Source organism: Cryptomeria japonica, chromosome 4 (assembly GCF_030272615.1).
Source record: "Cryptomeria japonica chromosome 4, Sugi_1.0, whole genome shotgun sequence".
NCBI classification, from domain to species: domain Eukaryota; kingdom Viridiplantae; phylum Streptophyta; class Pinopsida; order Cupressales; family Cupressaceae; genus Cryptomeria; species Cryptomeria japonica.
The window spans coordinates 72015525-72022828 of NC_081408.1; the positions used below are offsets into that span (position 1 = coordinate 72015525).

Sequence of the window (7304 nt, forward strand, 5' to 3'; positions counted from 1 at the left end):
TCCAATAAAAAGAAATAGGCTAGTCTTGGTTTGAATTTTCAAAACTGTGGTACCTTAATACAAATTAGGAAAACAACTATTAAAAATTAAAATTGTGTGACAGCAGAAAATTAATCCTTAGCATTGGTGCATTTTTTAATCCATCATCCTAGTTTGGCCTTTTTTATAACTTCTAATTAGAGCATACAAAGGATGTGGCTTCTGAATAATGAAATGAAGAATTAAGAGTTCCTTTTAAGACCTTGCAAAAGATTCCGAGGAAAAAAGAGAAGGTTAGAACTCAAATAAGATTTCCCAGAAATGACACAAAATTGCCAGAAATAAGTTCAAATAGTATGAGCTCAAATGGTAAACATAAATGGGTTTTCATACACCAACCCTAAGTTCAAACCCAAAGGGGCATGGTAATATGTTAAAATTGAGTAAATATTGCATCCAACATGCTTGGTGCAATACACCCAATATATGAGGCCAAGACAAGATCACATGTTGAAATTGGGTTAGTACAAGATCCAATGCGCTAAGTGTTGAGTACCAAGTTGATGAGGCAAGGTTCAAGTAAGACCAAGCCTACCCAAAAAGGAGGAATTTCACTCAATTAAAGTCTATTAAATATCAGAAATAAAAAGTCAAAGAAGCTTAAAAACTCAAGCATGTAGAAAATACTTTAAAATTGTATATAACAACAATTTGAAAATAAAACCACCAGAGCAAAAAATCTTAAGAGATTTTGATTACAATCAATATTGCATACACATTCAATAATGGACAAGGAAAAACCACCTGGAATCAGATGCTAATCTTTATTTGTTAATCCTGTCGTGCCTTCTTTTGCGAACCCATATATTCAAACCTGCAATATGAAAAATGATCAACCAAAAAATCATTTATAAATCATCTTAACGAGATTATGCTAGAAATTGGTGTGTTTTTTTTTATTTTCTAATTTGTTTAGCTATATGAAAAGACATGTTATAATGGTAAGTTTGGTGTGTACATAATGTTTAAGTAAGATGCAAAGAACCCTGCACTCTGAATATCAAAGTGAAGAATAAACAGTTCATCTTGTGACCCTCTAAACTTTTGACGGGAAAAAGAGAAAGAAGTCACAAGTCAAACCAATAAGGCATGAATAAAATACTTCAAATACTAAACAATAAAATTTCATCAGAGATAAATCAAACAATATAAGCTCAATCAAGGTACAAGCTAATGGGCTTTCAAAGCAGAGCCCTAAGCTTTAACCTAAGGAGACATTTTAATTTATTCAGTATGAACTTTTAAATAAAAATGCCAAGTTTAAACCCCAGGTGACATGATAATGTGTTAAAATTAGGTAAATACTCGGACCAACACATCCCCATGGATGAGTCAAAGACATAAACGCCAGGAACTTGGTAATGTATAAAAATTGAGCAATTACAGCATGCAGTATATCTCAATGGATGAAGCAGGGACATAATAATGTATTGCAATTGATAAGTACCACATCCACATAATAATATATAAAATTTCAGTAAAGACCGTATACAAAATACACTAGGTGCAGTTACTGAAATCGAATGCAAACACAAATTAGGCGTGCAACACATTGGGTGAAGGTATTGAAATTGAATGGATACAAGTTACAAAAAATTAGGTATTGCACATCGGGTACAGGTATAGAAATTTACCGGATAAATAAAATTGGGTAAAACATACTAGGTGACCACGTTGAAATCAAATGGATACAACAAAGTGGGTAAATAATACATCCACAAACACTCGGTGACAATGACAAATATAAGTAAACCCAAGGTTGATCAAGAAAAAACTCAGGCGTGAAAAGAAAACAAAACTTATAAATGCAAGCAAGCATGGAGAAAACACTAAAAACAGCAAATAATAAATATTTGAAAATATAAACATGAGAAGACTAACCAAGATATTTGAGTACATACCCAAAAGCAGGCAAGCATGGAGAAAACCCTAGAAACAGCAAATAATAAATATTTGAAAATAAGAACATGAGAAGAATAACCCAAATATTTGATTGCATACCCAAAAGCAAGCAAGCATGGAGAAAACGCTAGAAACAGCAAAAAATAAATATTTGAAAAATATTAACATGAGAAGAATAACTCAGATATTTGAGTACGTACCCAAATTGCAAACAGAATTATAAAATCCACGTGGAATAGCAGGCTAAAATGACCAATTTCTTTATATCTCTTGGTCCTCTGCAACAAATCAAACCTGCAAGCAGGAGCGATTAGGAAAATAAACTTAAAAAAACCCAATATGAGTACATAACCATATTGCAAACAGAATTATTATACCCACATGGAATTGGAGACTGAAATGACCAAATTCTCCATGTATCTTGGCTCTCTTCTGTAGATCAAACCTGCATGTACAAATGCTTAAGGATAATAGACCCCCGACAAAAAAACAAAAAACAAAAATCAATTGGTTAACCATCTAAAAGAAAGTAAACTAAATAAATCTCCACACACCCAGGAATCCTTACAATTTCTAAACGAAAAATTGCTGTCTGTAAATATATTAAGATAAATGGCATGCGCCTTGTGACTCAAAACACCAACGAAAATCAGTCTGGCGGGAAATTCATTGGCTAAGGGAAATTAGACTACAAATTTCCATTAGAAAGCCTAAAATCTTTAATACATATATTTTCTGATTGTAAGTTTGGTTTATATACAATGTTTGATTAAGAATGCAAAGAATCCGGTACTCTGAGTATAGGAGTAACGAATTAACAGTTCCTCTTGTGACCCTCAAAACTTTTAAAGGGAAAAACAGAAGTCACAAGTCAATTTAAGAAAGCAAATGGGCTTTCAAGGCAGAGCCCTAAGCTTTAACCTAAGCAGATATTTTACAACAACTTGGCTATACACCAGGACATCAAATTGTATAAGATATACTCGGTAAATAATACATCCACAAATTGGGTAAATAATACATCCACGAAACACAAGGTGAAAATGCAGATGCAAGCAAACTAAAATAAACTCATACATTTAAAGAAATCAAAACTTATAAAAGCATGAAAGCATGGAGAAAACGCTGAAACAGCAAATTATAATAGTTTGAAAATGTTGACAAGAGGAGAGTAACCCGGAAATTTAAGCATATACCCGTATTGCAAACAGGATTCCACATTGAATAGCAGGCTAAATTGACTGAATTCTCTATATTTCTTGGCCCTCTTCTGCAGATCAAACCTGTAAACAGGAGTGATTAGGAAAATAAACCAGAAAAGAAACCCGGAATTCAGATCAATTCATTGCAAACAGAATTATAATACCCACGTGGAATTGGGGACTGAAATGACTCAATTCTCCATGTATATTTGCCCTGTATATCAAACCTGCACAGAAGAATGATTAAGGAAACACAAGGTGACAATGCATCCACAAATTGGGTAAATAATGCATCCACGAAACACAACGTGACAATGCAGATGCAAGCAAACCAGAATAAACTCAGACATTAAAAGAACTTAAAATTTACAAAAGCAAGAAAGAATGGAGAAAACGCTGGAAAGAGCAAATTATAATAGTTTGAAAATGTTGACATGAGGAGAGCAACCCGGAAATTTAAGTATATACCCATATTGCAAACAGGATTCCACGTGGAATAGCAGGCTAAATTGACCGAATTATCTATATTTCTTGGTCCTCGCCTGCAAATCAAACCCGAACCAGGAGTCATTAGGAATATGAACCAGAAAAGAAACCCAAAAATCAACTGGTTGATCAATTTATTGCAAACAGAATTATAATACCCATGTTGAATTGGGGACTAAAATGACTCAATTCTCTATGAATCTTTGCCCTGTTCTGCACATCAAACCTGCACATAGGAATGATTATGGAAAATGGACCCAAAAGAAAAAGAAAAAGAAACCCAAAAATATAAAAATAAAGCAAATTAAACTCGACAAATTTCCATACAGCCAGGAGTCCTTACATTTTCTAAAATGTAAATGCTCTGTTTGCAATTAAGATAAATTGCAGGTGCGTTGTGACTAAAACACCCAGGAAAATTGGTCTGGCGAAAGATCCCTTGGCCATAGGAAACTAGATTACAAATTTCCATAAGAATGTCTAAAATCTCTAATACATATATTGTCTGGTTGTAAATGCAGTAACCTCAATTGAAAGCATCCAAGGTAAGATATACAGCTCATAGCCTGGGGAAAAAAATAGCAAAGATCAATGTGCTCTAGAGTTCTTCAGAACCATCCAATGCTGAAAATTTTTGGGAGATGTCTCAAGCATGTTTTTATTTTCTTGAATTTGAATCGTGTATTTTGTCTTGTTAGGATTTAAATCTCTTTCTTTGCTTTTCTTTTGGGGGCGCGGGCGGATAAAGTTGGCCTAGAATTTGACGGCCAGTCCCGCCAATCATTTACACATATAGTTTTTGATAATTGGTAATACTTGAATTGGAAAAATATAAATGAAAAATAATTGTTTTTTTAATAATTAGATTAAAAAAATATAGAGGAATTGTTTTGAAATTCAATTTTTAATTGATTTTATAGAAGGATAATTTGAAAATTCAATCTATGTAATTTGTAGATTGTTTATTTTCATTCAAGGTGCATTGATTTCTTTTATATTATGATGTATCTATTGAGGCTTCTAGTATTGATAAATTATTTTGTTGGTGTAGACACATAAAAATTTCCATTAATTTGTCTGCATTTAATTTTAAATTTCTCCGAACATCGAGCGAGTACTTATTATTACATTATTATTTCTCAACAATTCATTATTCATAATTCCCATCTTTCATTATATTATTATTAATATCATACCATTTATCCATTAAATTTATTAAATAAAACATTATATCATGCATACACCTTCATGTATACACCTTCATACATTCACATTATACACATTTCTCTATTTATTTAATAAAACCCTTAAATATCCCCTCCTACCACTTACCATTTCCCATTTACCACTCATCTTCCCTATACCACTCATCTTGTATTATCCCACATTCATCCCACAACATGAACTCGCCCGGAGAAATTCTATTTAAACAAGCCCCTCTATCTTGTTTGGATATCTCATCTTTATACGTCAAACTTATGCCAGTTTGCAGTCCATTATCATCTTATCTACTATCTTTGCATTCTCAAATCTCCATTTCCTCATAGCTTTTTGCATAAGTGCTTCTGAGAGCAAACATATCAAATGTGAAATCTTGAGGAATAGGAGAGCAATGGAGGCAAATTCCTGTTAATGCATGTGTGTTTCTTTGTTTATTTTGGCTTTGCATGTGTGTGTTTTGCAGGTACTTCATTGTTGGATGTTGGAAGAAGCTAAATCCATGATTTAGTTTCCCATTTCCTCCATCTACAGTTGGTAGTCATATGACTAAACTATTAGTGTTGTATATCTTGTTTAATTGGTAGTCATATGACTGAATTATTAGTGTTGTATATTTTGTTTAACCCCCTCAAATTGAATAGTATTGAAAACAACACTATGTAATAATGCAAATGCTTCAAAAATGATTGTGCAATGCTAGATTCTTTTTAAAGCACTAATAAAGTGTGTAAATGTGAATGATTTCTCCTTCTAAATTTATGATTAGAATGAATACATTAAATAAATTTAAATACAAGAAAATAACAGCATATTGCATAAACTTGTCTTTAGTTAGCCTTAGGCAAGAAGGTTAAAGGTGAGAAGTCAATCACATTTCAATTTAAAAATCTTAAAATTTAAATTAATGCATGACAATCTCATGGTCACAAGGATAACCTCGTGTCTACAAACTAGTCGTAGGACAAAATAGGATTCAAATCATAGTGGATGCATGTGCATGGGAATAAGTGTGGGCATAAAAAAAAAAAAAAAAGTGGACAAGGTGAATGTACGAGGATGAGTGAACATGGTAAGAGGATAAGTGATGGGTGCATGGCAAGATGTATAAATGATGTATGGATAACAAAGGGCAAAGAACCTAACTTTGCACAAAATCACATCATTTATCAATATGTCTATGTATCAAAGCACCCCCTCAAAATAGGCATAAAACTAAATGGGAGTGCATAGAAAGATGTGTAAATGATGGATGGATAACAAAGACAAGGAAGCTGACTTTGCACAAAATCATATCATTTGTCAATATATCTATGTATCAAAGAACTCCCTTTAAAATATGCACATAAATAAATGGTAATGGAATGGGTATGTGAATTTCACTAAATTACATTTTTTCCTCACTTTGAGGTGCATGTAAATCCTAGAATAAATATACAGCTCGAATTAGTAATGTCCACAAGCTTGCATGTAAATTAAATATTCAAAGAGTTAAAAGATATCACAATGCATATAAAGTAATCGATAAGGTAGTAACACCCACAAGCTTGTATGTAAATCAAATATTCAAAGAGTTAAAAGATTACACGATGCATATAAAGTCATCAGTAAGCTATAAGAATATGACCATGTGTGTTCACTTTTTGTGTCTGTCTTTTCCATAAAAGGTCCTTATAAGCACATGCAACTATATGCATATCTACACAAAAGAATGTTATGACATAATATGCCCCCTTGCAACTAGTTGGCCCTTGGATTACCCTTTATGCCTTTGTGTTCATATTTTCATCATTTTTTTTGTTTGAAACCTTAAGTTGAACTAGCAAAGGCAATCGATATGACAAGATAATTTGTAAAATCATAGCACCCAAAATAAGTTTTACAATGAGTGCAATTTTGAATTTATTTAATCTGATTGTTATATTTAGTTTTATTTTCTAATGAACGTAGGTTTTTAATCAATTATCAAGATCTATGTTTTATACATATGGAAAAATAGTAAAATAGATTTTTTTTAATTGAAAAATATTTGTACACTAGGTATTAGTGTTGTTTCAATAAAACAAAAAAATTAGTTTGGATATAACTAGAAAAAGCTACACATTATGTAATAAACCTATGTCTAACTTATAATTAGTCTCACTTCGAAATTTAATTAAAATGTAATTAAAAATTATGGAAAAATATTTGCACACTACATATTTGGAATCTTCATTCAAAATTTGAAAAAAAATTATTTGCATCATCTTCAAATTATCAACAATTTAGCTGATATAGGTAACATAATGTAAAATTATGGTTAAATTTTGTTTTCAATATCTAACTTTGGTGAAAAAATGAAACACGCTATTGTGGGACCACCCACCCTATATTTGTCACAAAAAGACATGGATATATACAAAAGACAAGATTTGCATAATTATTGGGATTTATTCAATATTAAGAATAAATAAGCTA

General features: G+C 31.8%; 1 long non-coding RNA gene across 1 annotated transcript; it reads right to left on the minus strand.

Moving 5' to 3' along the window:
• Positions 1 to 258: 258 nt before the first annotated feature.
• Positions 259 to 4360, minus strand: LOC131077867 (uncharacterized). Its single transcript, XR_009113657.2, has 9 exons — positions 3973 to 4360; positions 3788 to 3855; positions 3612 to 3685; positions 3312 to 3370; positions 3138 to 3224; positions 2323 to 2386; positions 2142 to 2235; positions 784 to 853; positions 259 to 570 (listed from the first exon to the last, which is right to left on the minus strand). It is a non-coding gene; the product is annotated as an uncharacterized LOC131077867 (long non-coding RNA).
• Between the last annotated feature and the right edge of the window lie 2944 nt (positions 4361 to 7304).